This window comes from Eumetopias jubatus, unplaced genomic scaffold, assembly GCF_037043125.1.
Source record: "Eumetopias jubatus isolate StellerSeaLion01/CBP00866 unplaced genomic scaffold, mEumJub1_p1.0 scaffold_4, whole genome shotgun sequence".
Lineage (NCBI taxonomy): Eukaryota > Metazoa > Chordata > Mammalia > Carnivora > Otariidae > Eumetopias > Eumetopias jubatus.
In genome coordinates, this window is record NW_028274810.1 from 49,267,292 (window position 1) to 49,286,393 (window position 19,102).

Genomic DNA, 19,102 nt, shown 5'->3' on the forward strand with positions numbered 1-19,102 from the left:
ATGCTAGAGAGTTGATATAGGTAGTTGAGGTAGGATAATGAAGGGACTGAGTCAAAGCAAATTCTTTTCTGTTAACAATTTTATTCACTAGTATAGAGGGGGGAAAAAAGCATTCAATACGTCAATAATTACTAAGTGTCAGAAGGTGTGTTGATTTTCTCCAGCAACAAAATCTCATCTGGAAAAGCAGCTGCTAGTTTCACTACCAGATTAAGTTTACAGTAATCCACTTTCATCCTCCAAGATCTGCCTACCTTCTAAACAGACCAAAAAGGTGAATTGAATGGAACTGTGGTAGAAATCCTTATTACTGCATCTTCCAAGTCCTTGCAGGCACTAGTTTCTGCAATCAAGTAAAGGTTGTTGTAGAACACTTTAGTGAATATAAACTCTTCCTGGTTTCCCTGGGACTTTCTTAATTTGGGCATTCTAGGACTCGCCTCAGTCCTGGTTGCTCATCCTAATATAAGGAGTATAATAGAGCTTTCCCCTATATATATATAAGGAGTATAATAGAGCTTTCCCCTAGTTCTCCAGGTCACTTAGAAGAAACCAAACCTGGATTTGGTACAAATTTGGTTTCTTCTAAGTGACCTGGAGAACTAGGGGAAAGAAAATTACAAACTCAGAGTTTTAAGTTAACCACTCCAAGTCTGGGTCAGGACCTGAAACTCTATGACTGACTGCCCTGAAACAAACCTTTGCCTTGCATAGGGATTAAATTATGTGTCTACTGATGGCAATTTAAGTAACTCTTTTGCCACTGCATGCCATGAAAAGCAAGTGCTCTTTTAACCAACGGAAACCGGGTTATTACTGCCTTTAAGTCTAATCACATCCAAGAACCAATTCCAGAAAATCCAGAACCAATTCAGGACACCCATCCTTAAGGTTCTGTTCTTCTAGAACCATGTCCAACATCAGCTTCTATAATAGGGTTCAATCAGAGAAAAAGAACTGCTATGAGGGATACAGAAAAAGGAATTTATTAAGAGACTAGGCCTTACAGTACTCTGGGAGTTGGTGGTGCCGTGTGTCCTATTTGAAAGCAGAAAACAAAATTTTACTACATTTAAGAGTAAATTCAATCACTCCAGGTTAAACTCAGCCAGTGTAGCATTTGTCATTTTCTGCTTTTCTCAAAGAAATGTCATATAAGTTCCCAACGAAGGGTCATCATAAGAAGCAGGGGTGGGCGTGCTCTCTTTGGTGGCACATGTACTAAAATTGGAACCATACAGAGAAGATTAGCATGGCTCCTGCCCAAGGATGACAGGCAAATTCATGAAGCATTCTATATTTTTGCCCTGTGATATGCCCTGGGTCTGTTTTCTAATAAAAGAAGAAAGTGAAAAGAAGAAGGAGGAGGAGGAGGAGGAGGAGGAGGAGCAGCAGCAGCAAAGGTGGGAAGTGGGAGATTGGAAGTAGACTATTCTCTCCTACTTATGCCGGGCCTACACTGTGCTGCCAGCTAGTGAGATTCCAGTCCCACTCAATGCTCAGACGTGTCGTCTATCCACATTGGCATTCACTGAGGCAGCCAAGTTCCCACCTGGTCTTTGGTCTTATGGTCCACACCTCTTTCCTCTGTAGTGTCCCTCATCAAGAATATAAGACTTTCTCAGGTCTACTTAGCCTCAATCTCTCTCTCTCTCTCTCTCTCTCTCTCTTTCATTCTCTCTCACCTAACAGATGTGTTCTCCTTAAAGATATGGGAAAAAATTAGCACCCTACACCACCCCAGTCATCAAACCCTCTGCCCTCAACACTCTATTTTATGACTCACCTGACAGAGTGGCATGGTGCCCCCATAATACTGTGAAGTGGCCTCCTTATGTGGTTCCAGACAGGAAATGAGAGCGAAAACAGATGCTCATATTATGGGGGAGTCCATCCCACTTCCTTTATTGAGCACACAAGGCTCCTTCTCAGAGACCTTCACACCCAACCAACTCTATCCTTAACCTCCTCAACTCTTCTCCCTTGTCTAGCCCATAGAAGGTTCATCATTCCAGTTTTGCCTGATTCTGTTTTTGTTTGTTTGTGCTGGATTTATGTTTACAAATTTAACAAGATATTCTAAATATCCCATACACATTGAAAACACTGCGTTATGTTACAAATGTTTATTGTAAGACAAAGCTGGAGCGTTCTCTATGTGCCTGGTGATGATGTTGATGCTTACCTGGTGCCTGCCTAAGGACTGTTGCCATACATTTGAACATCCTGCATGGCAATTGAGAAACAGGTTGTACCAAATCCAGGGCTTTTAGAACAAAGTAAAATAGTGGAGTTGAGAAATGGAAGTATTACTGATAAAACAAGAACTTCAATTTATGGTACAAAATTGGAAATTTATACTGTCTACTCTGAGCTTCTCAACACTAGTTGAGAAATAAAAAAAAAAACTAATAAAACTTGTCTCTTGGTTGCAGCACATTTAATTTTTTTACTGCAAAATCAAGCCTGTATATTATGAAAACAATTCTTCTCCTTCAATAGCTATTCACAAGAAGATGTGGATTTTCTGCACAGGCCCCTAGCAATGATTAATAGATATCATTTCCTTTCGGACTAAGTTACCAGACCTTGAGTCACAAACATAGCTTCAGAAATCTTGGAGATTAGCAATAGCCTAAGTGAAAGTACCTACGAACAAGATTTAAATACATATGAGGATAAACTCTCAAAGTAACACATAAAAGCCAGTGTGTCCACTCTCCCCCACCCACCCCATTCTCTGAAAAATTAAAAATGTGCAGTGTAAAAACATAAGGAAAAACATGAATTTACTCAACTTGGATTTTCTGAGATGTTCAGTGTAAATATATATTTGAAGCTATTTTTACATGAAGCAGATTTTAGTTGCTGGAAGCAAAATGTGTGAAATTTTTCTAGAGAACCAAAGACTAAATTCTTTTGCTGGACTGTGACAAAAGATTCTAAGAGGCTCTGAAGCACGCTACCATATCATCTTCCCTATTTGTCTAGTGACCATTCCAATACTACCTTCTCCCCAGCCACTGCTCCTCCCTGCCACGCCCAACCTCAATATGGCTTCTATCAGGTCCTCCCTCAGTGCAGGGCCTGGAAAGATCGCCAAGCTGACGGGTACCCATGCTGTAAGAGCTTTCTTCTTAGTTCTGAAAACATGTGAGGGACAAACAAAATTTTAAAAGAAAGGAAGAAGTTAAAATGAAAATCATTCACTTGAAAAGAAGTTATCTTTAAGTATCGTCAATAAGAATTTGCTGCAGCAATGACCAAATCCCCTGCCTACTAAGCATGGTGTCCTGACATATCCATTACATGTTCAAGCCTCACTGCGGAGTACTTGCTTCCTGCTGCATGCGTTCAGTGGGTTGGGTAGCTTTTTTCTAGAAATGTATGAAAGATACACAGATAAAAAATTACAATTGGGGTCAACTTCGGCATTATCCAATTTTTTCCTCCTTTCACTTTCTATTACCTATTCTTCTCCTCTCTCACCTTCTTCAAAATTATCAGCACGTCTATGGCTTTTCCAGTAAAGTGATACACAGTATGTGGAATCATATTTTCCAGAAGTGAAATCCTTATTCCAATGCCGATGTGAATTCTGAACCTTCATCCAGTGACTCTTCCTCTCCAGATGCTATCAGCAGGCTAAAAAGTTAATTTTTTAAAAAAAATGAATCACTCCAAACTTGTTCAGTAATTGTTCTAACAGTGCCCAGACACCACGTTTCTGTTTTTTCTTGATTGTTTTAGCTGTAATGATTTTCCTTTTTTTCCAATTAGTGTTACACCCATCACAGTCAACTATTTCAAAGCCTTCAAAGCAAAAATTTCTGCCTTATCTGGGTCTGATTTTATCTTGTAAGGTTTTGACAGAACTTTATTGGTAAGGTAGTCATTGGGTTCAACATGGAAATCTAAAACAAAAGATACAGATCATCAGGATCTGAAAATTGCACTTTAATATCCTACAGGTTTGTTCAACATCGGTTCATCATATTTCTGTACCAATTCACTTACCTATCTAGAGATGGGAGAATATTTCTAGAGCAGGAAAACCAACACTCTGAAATTCAGTTAGGATCTGGGTTTCCAACTGTTGCTGCCTTTTCTTCTGGTCTGACTCATTTATTTTTCTGGACTATTTTAGTCTGTTGGGTTGCTATAACAAAATACCATACACTGGGCAGATTATATACAACAAACATTTATTTCTTATAGTTCTGGAAACTTCAAAGTCCAAGATCAGGGTGCCAACATACTTGGGTTCTGCTGAGAGCCTTCTTCTGTATTGCAGACTGCAGACCTCTCACTGTGTTCTCACGTGGTGAATGAGTGAGCTAGCTCTCTGGAGTTTCTCTTGTAAGAGCATTAATCCCATTTTGAGGTCTCCCATCATGACCTAATCAAAGGCCCTGGCTTCTAATACCATCAACTTAGGGGTTAAGATTGCAACATATAAATGTTGAAAGGACATAAACACTCAGACCATAGCGAGGACTCCAGTCAATTTATTCTCTGCATCATTTTCACTGTGCTATTCTATCTCTGCTTCTGGAAGTTCAACATCACCACAGAAAATGTTTTCCTTTGCCAAGGCAAGATTGTGTTTAACGCTGCATACCGTTGTCAGGATTCCTGCTTTGAGCCCTCACAACTCCTCGGAGCAGGCTGCATAGTGGCCGTGCTCACTCTCTGGCCATGGCCCCCGGTAACACCGCTCTCGTGCCAGGGAGAGATTTTTAAAACTCGTTGCCACATTAATCTGGTTTAGTAGTCTCTCAAATTATATCTTATACCCATGAGAGGTGCTTTTTCTCACTTAAAAGCAATAATAATCATATACATGGGTTCATGTCTACCCATGTCCTGTTTTCAGGGGGCAAAGGAATTCTCAAAGGCCCCAGATCTAGGAGCACCTAGGGAAGGATCATGGCATAAAAAGGAGTGGTTTGTTTGCAGAGGGGGACATATGTGGTCACGCTTTACAATATCATTCCACCACAGGACCTACAGTCCCGTGACCCTTGTCTGTCCACAAGGCAGTCCATGTTCTGACGACCCCGCCAAGAATTCCAGCCTCATTTCCTGTCACTCCTAGTCCTTCCCTTCACACATGTACAAACCTGTACCCCTACATTACCTCATCTATACCTCATCACGCTCTACGACCAGGATGTATTCTTGCTTTTTTCTTCTCCACTAGAAACTTTCAGAGGAAGGTTGATAAAGTAATACCCCTCTATCTAATAGTACATATTACAAGTAGTCAATTAATATAAATGAATGAATAAAGCAAATGATGGACATTGTTTATTGAACACTGGATTTATTTTAATTGTTGAGCACTTACCTTACCTTGTCTCTTGACAAACAGATGTCTGTTCACTTCCACCTCTGCCCCTGACCCAGGCCCCTCTTTCATTATCACCAGTTCACTGTGAGGTCTTTGAGGACAAGAAAAATTAGCTTGTGTCCCCTGAAGCATAGATCACACTGCCTGGAACAAAATTAGTATTTTAACTGAATTCACAATATTTTGTCAGGTTTGCTTTTGCACCTTGTGTATCACTAAATGGACACCACTTCTATCTTCCATAACAGGCTTTAAAATACATTTTACAGTCTTCTCACTTTATTTCATAAGATTTACTGCAAATGGAAGTCACTGTGAGTGATTCAACACTTATCATCAAGCTATTATGAAGATTTCAAAATGCTTTAAAATTGATTCAGCAGTTAAATATTTCTCCATTGCTCCTTGGGGAGGCTCTAGAAATCTTCTTTTCATTCTCCCTCTAACTTTATTTTATTTAACATGTTTCTAAACCTGTTTGCAGGACATTAAAACAAATTACTGAGATAGATCTATGAAGCAGTTTAAATGAATTGGAATTTGTAAGAACTTTCCTTTTTAATCTGGGACCTCTAGGGAGTAGTAAAGGCAATGTTTTGCTCTTGTAATTAAATTCATTCTGTCTTTTTCTTTAAAAGCAATAGAGATTCCAGTATTAGGGCTCATTATTTCAACTTCCACAAGAATTTAAACACATCTGAAATGGTGACCAGCTTTCTGAGGAAAGAGATATGAGGTAAGAAATCCATGACATAAAGTTGGAATTGAAGATAGAAATCTGATAGCCAGACAACACCCTTGTTGGAAAACTACTGGAATTTAGTCAGTGATGGGGTCCAGTGTTAATTATATTAAAGACATAATCTCATGCAAAGGCCAAACACTATTGTGCTTTGTTTTTTTGTCCTGTCTTCCAATCTTGTCAATTTCCTCACAGCATATTTGAGTTCATTGTCAAATTATACCGTATTGTGGGTAGGCTTCCAGAACCTTCCCACCGCCAACAGTGGCAATGAGATATCTGACTTGAAAGTACCCCCAAGAAATCAAATTAATTTGACACTAAAAACTTTAGATTCTTAATATATAACAGCGTTTCAATACTCTGCACAGAGAGCTATATCACAAATTTAGTGTAGATACTTTTTTTCTGAAGTAAAAAAAAAGTTAAAAACAAAGTTGTGAAAAAAAAATCAACTTTAACTTACCATGTCCTAGGGTGGGGGTGATGGGTGAAATAGATGATGCGGATTATGGAGTGCACTTGCTGTGATTGGCCTGGGTGTTGTATGGAAGCGTTGAATCACTATATTCTACACCTGAAACTAATATTACGCTGAATATTAACTACCTGGAATTAAAATAAAAACTTAAAAAGATAAGTTTACAGAGCTTCGGAGCAAGATGGCAGAGGAGTAGGAGACCTGGATTTCTTCTGGTCTCAGGAATTCAGCTGAATAGGGATCAAACCATTCTGAACACCTACGAACTCAATAGGAGATCAAAGAAGAGAGTAGCAACAACTCTCTGAACAGAGAAGTGACCACTTTCTGGAAGGTAGGACGTGCAGAGAAGTAAATCCAAGGTGATATTCGGGAGGATAGACGGCAGGGGAGGGGCCCTCTGCCGGCCGCTTCTGGCAAGTGATAGAGCTGCGGAGCACAAGATCGGAACTTTTAGAAGTCGGCTCCGCTGAGGGACGTCGCTCCAGTGGCTAAGCGGGAGGTGGAAACCTCGCGGGACAGTGTAGACTCAGGACCCTCGGGCTCACAGAAAGACCGGGGTGCCTGAGTGCAGCAGAGCTCCCAGGTATTGGAGCGGGGAAGCCGGCTGCAGAGACGGAGCCGAGGTGCGGGCTCTCACCTCGGGGTTGCCATAAACTGTGATCCGCGGCCCAGTCGGGCCACTGCTCCTCCAGCAGGGACCCAACAAGTGGCAGATCCAGGGAGACTCCCCTTCCTCACCGGAGAGGAGCAGCACAGGAGCGCACCACAGGGATCTGCGTTTGGAGACTACACAAGGGGTCGGGTGCCAGAGATAGAAACACTCGGTCACAGGCCGGGTAACCACAGAGTGTGACCAGAGACTGGGGAGACAGGAGTGACTGCTTTTCTCTGGGGGCACACTGAGGAGTGGGGCCCTGAGTTCTCAGCTCCTCCAGGTGGAGATTGGGAGGCCACCATTTTCACCCTTGTCCTCCAAATCTGTGCTGAGAGCTTGCAGGGAACAAAAGCTCCTGAGCAAACCTGAGCAGCTTGCTTAGCCCAGATGGACAAGGGCGGGGCAATTCTGCCTCTGCAAAGACATTTGGGAACCATGGCAACAGGCCCCCTCCCCCAGAAGATCAGCACGAACAGCCAGCAAGCCAAGACCAAGTTTACCGATCAAGGAGAACAGGAGAACTCCAGCACTAGGGGAATACTGCACATAGAAGTCATGGCTTTTTTACCATGATTCATTAGTTTTTCAAAGTTAATTTTTTAACTGTTTTTTTTTTGAATTTTTCTTTTTCCCTTTTTCAACCAACATCTTATCAATCCCTTTTTTAAAAAAACATTTTTAATTTTTCATTTTTAGAGTCATATTTTATCCCTTCATATTAGTTACCCTTATTTTTGGCATATATATATAAGTTGTTCTCTCTTTAAAATTTTGAGATACAGTTTCTACTAACAGATCAAAATATACCCTAAATCACTAGCGTATGGCTTTCTTCTAGCCTCCTGCCTGATCACATTCTCTCCCTTTTTTTTTCTTTTTTTTTAAAAATCTTCTTCTTTCTTTTTTCAAACAACTTCTTATCTTATCAATTCCTTTTATAAAATCTTTTATAATTCTCATCTTTACAGTCATCTTCCATCCCTTCATTGTATCAACCCTTATTTTGTACATATATAAGTCTTTCTTCCTTTAAAATTTTAGGAGGCAATTTTTTCTAACAGACCAAAATATGCCCAAAATCTACTGGGTGACACTGATCTATGCACTAGCCTGATCATATTTGATCATATTCTGTTTTTTTTGTATTGTTCTGTTTTTGTTTTTATCTTTTTCTTTTTGTTTTTTTTTTCTTTCTTTTTTCTTTCTTTCCCTTTCGTTTCCCCTGGTTTCAGATCTTTTCTGATTTGTATGCAGTATATTTGCTGGGGACATTGTTAACCTGTTAGCATTTTGTTCTCTCATTCATCTATTCTCCTCTGGACAAAATGACAAGATGAAAAAAATCCCCTCAGCAAAAAGAACAAGAGGTAGTACCATCTGCCAGGGACTTACTCAATATGGAAATTAGTACGATGTCGGACCTAGAATTCAGAAACATGACTTTAAAGATACTAGCTGGGCTTGAAAAGAGCATGGAAGTTATTAGAGAAACACTTTCTGGAGAAATAAAAGACCTAAAATCTAACCAAGTTGAAATCAAAAAGGCTATTAATGAGGTGCAATCAAAAATGGGGGCACTAACTGCTAGGATAAATGAGGCAGAAGAGAGAATCAGCGATATAGAAGACCAAATGATGGAAAATAAAGAGGCTGAAAAAAGAGAGATAAACAACTACAGGATCACGAGGGCAGAATTCGAGAGATAAGCAATACGATAAGATGAAACAACATTAGAATAATTGGGATCCCAGAAGAAGAAGAAAGAGAGAGAGGGGCAGAAGGAATATCGGAGCAAATAATAGCAGAGAACTTCCCTAATGTGGGGAAGGAAACAGGCATCAAATTCCAGGAGGCACAGAGAACCCCTCTCAAAGTCAATAAAAATAGGTCAACACCCTGACATCTAATAGTAAAACTTACTAGTCTCAGAGACAAAGAGAAAATCCTGAAAGCAGCTCGGGAGTAGAGATGTGTAACCTACAATGGTAGAAACATTATATTGGCAACAGACCTATCCACAGAGACCTGGCAGGCCAGAAAAGACATGATATCTTCAGAGCACTAAACGAGAAAAATATGCAGCCAAGAATACTATATCCAGCTAGGCTGTCATTGAAAATTGAAGGAGAGATAAAAAGCTTCCAGGACAAACAAAAACTAAAGGAATTTGCAAACACGAAACCAGCCCTCCAAGAAATATTGAAAGGGGTCCTCTAAGCAAAGAGAGAGCCTAAAAGCAGCATAGACCAGAAAGGAACACAGACAATATACAGTAACAGTCACCATACAGGCAATACAATGGCACTAAATTCATACCTTTCAATAGTTACCCTGAATGTAAATGGGCTAAATGCCCCAATCAAAAGACACAGGCTATCAGATTGGATTAAAAAACAAGACCCGGGGCGCCTGGGTGGCTCAGTTGGTTAAGCAACTGCCTTCAGCTCTGGTCATGGTCCCAGGGTCCTGGGATCGAGCCCCGCATCAGGCTCCCTGCTCGGCAGGAAGCCTGCTTCTCCCTCTCCCACTCCCTCCGCTTGTGTTCCCTCTCTCTCTGTCTCTCTCTGTCAATTAAATAAATAAAATCTTAATAAAAAATAAAAAATAAATAAAATAAATAAAATAAAAAACAAGACCCATCAATATGCTGTCTGCAAGAGACTCATTTTAGACCCAAAGACACCCCCACATTGAAAGTGAGGGGCTGGAAAACCATTTACCATGCTAATGGACACCAAAAGAAAGCTGGGGTGCCAATCTTTATATCAGACAAATTAGATTTTAAAACAAAGACTGTAATAAGAGATGAGGAAGGACACTATATCTTACTTCAAGGGTCTATCCAACAAGAAGATCTAACAATTGTAAATATCTATGCCCCTAACATGGGAGCAGCCAATTATATAAGGCAATTAATAACAAAAGCAGAGAAACACATTGACAACAATACAATAATAGTGGGGGACTTTAACACCCCCCTCACTGAAATGGACAGATCATCTAAGCAAAAGATCAACAGGGAAATAAAGACTTTAAATGACACACTGGACCAAATGGACTTCACAGACATATTCAGAACATTCCACCCAAAGCAACGGAATACACATTCTTCTCTAGAACAATCTTCAGAATAGATCACATCCTAGGTCACAAATCAGGTCTCAACTGGTACCAAAAGATTGGGATCATTCCCTGCATATTTTCAGACCACAATGCTTTGAAACTAGAACTCAATCACAAGAGGAAAGTCAGAAAGAACTCAAAAACATGGAGGCTAAAGAGCATCCTACTAAAGAATGAATGGGTCAACCAGGAAATTAAAGAAGAATTAAAAAAATTCATGGAAACCAATGAAAATGAAAACACAACTGTTCAAAATCTTTGGGATGCAGCAAAGGCAGTCCTGAGAGGAAAGTACATAGCAATACAAGCCTTTCTCAAGAAACAAGAAAGGTCTCAAATACACAACCTAACCATACACCTAAAGGAGCTGGAGAAAGAACAGCAAATAAAGCCTAAACCCAGCAGGAGAAGAGAAATCATAAAGATCAGAGCAGAAATCAATGAAATAGAAACCAAAAGAACAGTAGAACAGATCAACGAAACTAGGAGCTGGTTCTTTGAAAGAATTAACAAGATTGATAAACCCCTGGCCAGACTTATCCAAAAGAAAAGAGAAAGGACCCAAATCAACAAAATCATGCATGAAAGAGGAGAGATCACAACCAACACCAAAGAAATACAAACAATTATAAGAACATATTATGAGCAACTCTATGCCAGCAAATTAGATACCCTGGAAGAAATGGATGCATTCCTAGAGATGTATCAACTACCAAAACTGAACCAGGAAGAAATAGAAAACATGAACAGACCTGTAACCACTAAGGAAATTGAAGCAGTCATCAAAAATCTCCCAACAAACAAAAGCCCAGGGCCAGACGGCTTCCCAGGGGAATTCTATCAGACATTTAAAGAATTAATACCTATTCTCCTGAAACTGTTCCAAAAAATAGAAATGGAAGGAAAACTTCCAAACTCATTTTATGAGGGCACAATTACCTTGATCCCAAAACCAGACAAAGACCCCATCAAAAAGGAGAATTACAGACCAATATCCTTGATGAACGTGGATGCAAAAGTTCTCGCCAAAATTCTAGCCAATAGGATCCAACAGTGCATTAAAAGGATTATTCACCATGACCAAATGGGATTTATCCCTGGGCTGCAAGGTTGGTTCAACATCTGCAAATCAATCAACATGATACAATACATTAACAAAAGAAAGAACAAGAATCATATGATCCTCTCAATAGATGAAGAAAAAGCATTTGACAGGGGCGTCTGGGTGGCTCAGTTGGTTAAACGACTGCCTTCGGTTCAGGTCATGATCCCAGGGTCCTGGGATCGAGCCCCGCATCGGGCTCCCTGCTCGGCGGGAAGCCTTATTCTCCCTCTCCTACTACCCCCGCTTGTGTTTCCTCTCTCTCTGCCTCTCTCTCTCTCTGTGTTAATTAAATAAAAAGAAAAAGAAAAAGCATTTGACAAAGTACAGCATCATTTCTTGATCAAAACTCTTCAGAGTATAGGGATAGAGGGTACATACCTCCACATCATAAAGCCATCTATGAAAAACCTACAGCGAATATCATTCTCAATGGGGAAAAGCTGAGAGCTTTCCCCCCTAAGGTCAGGAACGCAGCAGGGATGTCCACTATCACTACTGCTATTCAACATAGTATTAGAAGTCCTAGCCACAGCAATCAGACAACAAAAAGAAATCAAAGGCATCCAAATCAGCAAGAAGGAAGTCAAACTCTCACTCTTTGCAGATGATATGATACTGTATGTGGAAAACCCAAAAAACTCCACGCCAAAACTGCTAGAACTCATACAGGAATTCAGTCAAGTGGCAGGATATAAAATCAATGCACAGAAATCAGTGGCAGTCCTATACACCAACAACAAGACAGAAGAGGGACAAATCAAGGAGTCGATCCCATTTACAATTGCACCCCAAACCATAAGATACCTAGGAATAAATTTAACCAAAGAGGCAAAGGATCTGTACTCAGAAAACTATAAAATACTCATGAAAGAAATTGAAGAAGACACAAAGAAATGGAAAAACGTTCCATGCTCATGGATTGGGAGAACAAACATTGTGAAGATGTCAATGCTACCTAGAGCAATCTACACATTCAATGCAATCCCCATCAAAATACCATCCACTTTTTTCAAAGAAATGGAACAAATAATCCTAAAATTTGTATGGAACCAGAAGAGACCCAGAATAGCCAAAGGAATATTGAAAAAGAAAAGCAAAGCTGGCGGCATCACAATTCCGGACTTCCAGCTCTATTACAAAGCTGTCATCATCGAGACAGTATGGTACTGGCACAAAAACAGACACATAGATCAATGGAACAGAACAGAGAGCCCAGAAATGGACCCTCAACTCTATGGTCAACTCATCTTTGACAAAGCAGGAAAGAATGTCCAATGGAAAAAAGACAGTCTCTTCAACAAATGGTGTTGGGGAAATTGGACAGCCACATGCAGAAGAATGAAACTGGACCATTTCCTTACACCACACACAAAAATAGACTCCAAATGGTTGAAAGACCTAAACGTGAGACAGGAGTCCATCAAAATCCTAAAGGAGAACACAGGTAGCAACCTCTTTGACCTCAGCTGCAGCAACGTCTTCCTAGAAACATCGCCAAAGGCAAGGAAAGCAAGGGCAAAAATGAACTATTGGGATTTTATCAAGATAAAAAGCTTTTGCACAGCAAAAGAAACAGTCCACAAAACCAAAAGACAACCGACAGAATGGGAGAAAATAGTTGCAAATGACATATCAGATAAAGGGCTAGTATCCAAAATCTATAAGGAACTTATCAAACTCAACACCCAAAGAACAAATAATCCAATCAAGAAATGGGCAGAAGACATGAACAGACATTTTTCCAAAGAAGACATCCAAATGGCCAACAGACACATGAAAAAGTGCTCAACATCGCTCGGCATCAGGGAAATCCAAATCTAAACCTGAATGGATACCACCTCACACCAGTCAGAATGGCTAAAATTAACAAGTCAAGAAATGACAGCTGTTGGCGGGGATGTGGAGAAAGGGGAACCCTCCTACTCTGTTGGTGGGAATGCAAGCTGGTACAACCACTCTGGAAAACAGTATGGAGGTCCCTCAAACAGTTGAAAATAGAGCTACCCTACGATCCAGCAATTGCACTACTGGGTATTTACCACAAAGATACAAATGTAGGGATCCGAAGGGGTACGTGCACCCAAATGTTTATAGCAGCAACGTCCACAATAGCCAAACTGTGGAAAGAGCCAAGATGTCCATCGACAGATGAAAGGATAAAGAATAAGTGGTATATATACACAATGGAATATTATACAGCCATCAAAAAGAATGAGATCTTGCCATTTGCAATGATGTGGATGGAATGGAGGGTGTTATGCTGAGTGAAATAAGTCAATCAGAGAAAGACATGTATCATATGACATCACTGATATGAGGAATTCTTAATCTGAGGAAACAAACTGAGTGTTGCTGGAGTGGTAGGAGATGGGAGGGATGGGGTGGCTGGGTGATAGACATTGGGGAGGGTATGTGCTATGGTGAGCGCTGTGAATTGTGCAAGACCGTTGAATCACAGATCTGTACTTCTGAAACAAATAATGCAACATATGTTAAGAAAAAAGAAAAAGAAGAAGATAGCAGGAGGGGAAGAATGAAGGGGAGTAAGTCTGAGGGGGAGACGAACCATGAGAGACAATGGACTCTGAAAAACAAACTGAGGGTTCTAGAGGGGAGGGGGGTGGGGGGATGGGTTAGCCTGGTGATGGGCATTAAAGAGGGCACATTCTGCATGGAGCACTGGGTGTTATGCACAAACAATGAATCATGGAACACTACATCAAAAACTAATGATGTAATGTATGGTGATTAACATAACAATAAAAAATTAAAAGAAAAGATAAGTTTACAAACACTTAAGAAAATACCATGTCCTAAAGAAGAAAATTATCACTGTATAATAAAAATTAAAGCGCCCTCTTCTTTTACAACTAAATCAGATCTCATAACAGGAATTTGATATTCAAACAATGAAAAATCAGATTGTCGAATTTTGTTGAAGAAGTAACAAAACTACTGCTTTGCTTTATTTATCAAAAAATCATATATTAAACCTTACTTGGGAATTATTTCTCAAGTTAAGCAAACAAAACTTTTCACACAAACACAGAAGAACTTTCATGAAAGGATTCCAGCAGAAACAGAGAGACATTTTTACTGTTACTTAACTAAAAGGAAAAGGAAGTTGCAAGGTTTTGAGCCAAATGTTTGCGGCACCCAATATTTGAAGCTAGCATAAACTATTTCTTCTGTGTCCACCAGAGTTAACCATTTACCTCACTCCCAAAGAGTCAGCTGAATCACAGCAACGCAGACATCTCAGCAACATCCTTCTGGGAGATAAAAGGAATGAAAAAAAGCAAATACTAAACTTATATCATTATTTTCAAAGGAAAAATGTCTAAAGAAGATTCTCCAACTGGTTTTCCGTTTTGTTGTTGTTTGGTTTGGGGTTTGGGAGTGGAAGATGCAACCTTATCTTTGGGATCCAGTTTTCTTCAAGTGCGCAGCAATGTATGTTGTCTTCCAAATTTGCAGAGTCCCAGTGGAAACAACATTAAGAATCTTAGGGAATATTAACTGCTTTGTATTCCCTTTGATTTTTAGTCACAGAAGATCATAAAATTATCTTTCCCTAAAGTGGATCATTAATTTTTATATTAATGCCTTAAAAAGTGGCGCTGAAATATGTCCAGCATTCAGGAAGACTCAGATCAAGCCTGAAACAGCGATTTGGACCCAAGAGTTCAGAAGAAGGTTACAAACTCAAAACGAGTGAGAGTAAGCAACAAATGACACATTTATGTTTCTCTCGAATCTCTGTCATATTCTAGTCATCTATATTCCCCACACTTGTCACTAAATTTCCTGGACATTAAATTCCTGAAAGATATAATTGTGTGCTTTTATAAATATTCAATTAATGTGCGTTTCATAATTTTGAAATTTTTGTGACCAAATAAAGACCCTTATCTCACAACAGTTGTTTAGTTTACCCTTTTCTTTAAGAGCGCAATACCAGTTTGCCTAAAAAAAGAAAAAAAAAATCACAGGGTCCCTGGGTGGCTCAGTCTGTTAGCATCTGCCTTCAGCTCAAGTCATGATCTCAGGGTCCTGGGATCGAGCCCCACGTTGGGCTGCCTGCTCAACGTGGAGCCTGCTTCTCCCTCTCCCTCTGCTGCTCCCCCTGTTTGTGCTCTCTCTCTCTCAAATAAGTAATAAATAATCTAAAAAAAAAAAGAGTCTGTTTAAAAAAAAGCAACATCACGGAATGAAAACACCAAAAAAGAAATACTCTTGGAGGATGGCATACCAGAATAGAAATTCTCTAAAGAGATAGATTTATCTCAATTTATCATTTTTTTCCTCTTATCCACTGGAAAAGATCCTCAGTCTTCCAAGAATCAGTTTTTGTTTATCAAGTAGATAAACAAAAGAATCCACAATTTATAATATAAGAATGATAATAAATTAGAATGCCATCATGTATATTCCCTGTGGCATTTGTTTTATCTAGCAGCTGTCTCCTGTGTCTCTGTTAATTCTCAAAAACAAAACTAAATCTAGATAGTCCTCTTATAAGCTATGATATATTTCTGGGAACATTGGAAAATCTTCAGCTACACTGCAATTGTGTCACACTATATATAGTAAGAAAATTATTATATTTTTGTCAACTTCCTGGGAACTGTTGGAATTAAGTGAGGCTTTTATGCAAAATCACCAAAAAACTTTTCTAATTATAGAATTACCATTTGAGTAACTGATCATAAATTCAAATTTGTTCTAGTATTCTATTAATTTTTTAAATTATTAATATCATGTTATTGGACATCAATAGAGGCATATTGTAGTACTTAGGAAAATGCTTCATACAAAGTAGACATTCAGTAGATTTTTTTTAACAAACGATGAGAAAGGGGCTCCTGGGTGGTGCAGCTGGTTGAGCATCCAGCTCTTGGTTTTGGCTCAGATCATGATCTCAGGGTCATAGGATCAAGCCCTGCACCGGGCTCCACGCTCGGTTCACAGTCTACTTAAGACTCTGGTTCCTTCTTCCTCTGCCCCCCCTTCCGCATGTGCTCTCTCTCCAAAATAAGTAAATAAATCTTTAAAAATAAATAAATAAATAATTTAAAAAGATACTTTTAACTTTATTATCTACCTTCATGTCAACCAAAGTTTTGTTTTCCTGTTACTATAATACCTAAATTTAAAACATTCCATCTGATTTGAACCATTAGCCCTACCTTAAAATAATCTGAATTTTTAAATTTAGCCAGTGCAATTTAGCCAGACCTACTCCATTCTTAATAGGACACAGACCATGCAGAAAAAACTACAGGGGTATAACAGTCAGCCTCCTGCCCCTGAAGAACTTACAAATAGGAAGGACAAGTACATTAATAGTTATGACAAGAGAAAATACAAGTGTCAGAAGACAAGGGACTATACAAGGGTTAACCAGGGAGCTCAACAAAGGTGTCATGGAAAAGGTAACATTTGAAATAAATTACGAAAAGAGGTAACAAGTCTTTGGCATATGACATTAGAGAAATAGGATATCCCAAGCAAAGAAAACACAATGTACTCTTTCAGGTCTATTCAAGGAACTATGACTAACCCACTTTTACTGGAACAAATGGTCAATGTAGAAATAAAGTACCAGAGTAGCCTGAAAGTTGATGTTCAGCTTGGGGCTGGGAGTCTGTACTTACTATGATAGGTAAAGGTTTAAGGTTTGTACCCATCAGGATCTGAAGCAAACAGAGCATTCCCATGGTATCAATGAGTGGAGTTGAATAGTGAAGAGAATATTTACAAAGGGTGTGTGGGCTGAGTAAGGGACACCAACAAGGGATAGGAACAACATCCTGCCACAGCAGCAGGGTCAGCACCACTAGTCCCAAACAGAAAAGTGGAAGAAAATATTACTGGAACCTGCAGAGAGAAGCTAGAACTATAAGAAAATGCCTCCTGAAATGAAGCAAGGCCTTCTCTGGAGGTGGGCAAGCAACCTATGAGTGAGCTAGGAGAGAGCCAGGGGAATAAATATCCTAACTTCCTGTTTTTTCCCTCCAATCTTCTGCTAGTGCCCCCTACTGGCTAACTCCAAGTGGAAGCCAAGAGACAAGGAAACCCATTGATGCAGTCCAAATAGGTCTTCCTCCCAGGGCATAGAGCAGGGCAGAAAAGGGAATGGATCTGGAGGGGCAAGAAGGCAAATATCTAGTGCAAAGTTTGGGGGCATAACTCTTGCTAGGAAAATTAATCCAACAGTCTGGTATCAATCCAATAGAATCAAGAGATGTCAGCCTCCTGCCTAAGGAGGCTCTCTTTCTACTTCCATGGCAGTGGAAAAAGAAGCAAAAAGTTGTCTATGAGAAATATTACAGTAATAAATTTGGGGGCTTCTAAAGGATTGAATGTATGGGGAAAGGAAAATTAAAAGTCCAGAATTTTTCATCTCAGTTCCTGGGAGAATAGACCATTTTAGAAACATAAAAATTAAGTGCTGGATTTTAGAGTACAATAGGTAGAGTTGCTAAGTCCTTCTCATGGGAATGGGGTACACTGGAGAATGTGTGCTAAGAATAGTATCTCAGAAATCAGGCACAAGCCAAGGTCACATCAGAAAGTACAAGAAAGGGACGCCTGGGTGGCTCAGTCGGTTAAGCAGCTGCCTTCAGCTCAGGTCATGATCCCAGGGTCCTGTGATCGAGTCCCGCATTGGGCTCCTTGCCCAGAGGGAGCCTGCTTCTCCCTCTGCCTGCCGTTCTCCCTGCTCCTGCGCTATCTTGATCTCTCACTCTCTCTCTCTCTGACAAACAAATAAATAAATAATCTTAAAAAAAAAAAAAAAGAAAGTACAAGAAAAAATTAATCCAGATCAATTTTGGGCCTAATATCACCCATATACCTTTCCTTAAAAAAAAAAAAAGGCTACTTTAAGAAATCATACTGCCAATCCCTCTCCCCCAAAAATATATTATCCAAAAAAACATGTAAATAGGTAAGTCATAGGGAAGGACAAGTGGGAAGTATCTAACATAGAATGAGAAGCAGACAACTGTAGTAATTGTGGTTATAAACAAACTGCACAATCATAACTCTTGAAAGGCTGCATAAAATAAAATCAGTAATTTGGCAATAAAACAAATAAAAATCCAAGAACATACCAAAACAAGGAGTAGGAAAGGAAGGAGGGAAGAAGCATCACTGTCAACAATTAAAACAATGTGGTAGTGTAATAGGACTAAACACATAGATGAAGAGGAAAGAATGATGTGTCTGGAAGAGATATGTGTGCATGTAAGAATTAGAACATGATAAAAATGTATTTAAATTAGGGAAGGGGAGGGGCGCCTGGGTGGCTCAGTCAGTTAAGCATCTGCCTTCAGCTCAGGTCATGATCCCAGGGTCCTGGGATCTAGCCTCACCCCCCACCCCACCCCACCTCACTCCCCTAACCCCCGTGTGGGGCTCTCTGCTCAGGAGGGAATCTGTTTCTCCCTCTCCTTCTGCCCCTCCTCCTGCTCTTGCACTGTCTGTTTCAAATAAATAAATAAAATCATTTTTAAAAATAAAAAAATAATAATAAATAAATAAAATTAGAGAAGGGGAATTATAGATCACTCAATAAATTGTTTAGAAACAGCTAGTCTTTTGGAAAAGATTAACATAAGATTTGTTATCATTTA

The 19,102-nt window shown here is 39.6% G+C and overlaps 1 non-coding gene and 1 pseudogene across 1 annotated transcript; one reads left to right on the forward strand and one right to left on the reverse strand.

Moving 5' to 3' along the window:
- The first annotated feature begins 1,197 nt into the window (after positions 1-1,197).
- LOC114208523 (U6 spliceosomal RNA) lies at positions 1,198-1,304 on the forward strand. Its single transcript, XR_003609035.1, has one exon. It is a non-coding gene; the product is annotated as a U6 spliceosomal RNA (small nuclear RNA).
- Positions 1,305-3,469: 2,165 nt separating this feature from the next.
- On the reverse strand, positions 3,470-5,485 carry LOC114208389 (nucleosome assembly protein 1-like 4 pseudogene; annotated as a pseudogene).
- Positions 5,486-19,102: the final 13,617 nt, after the last annotated feature.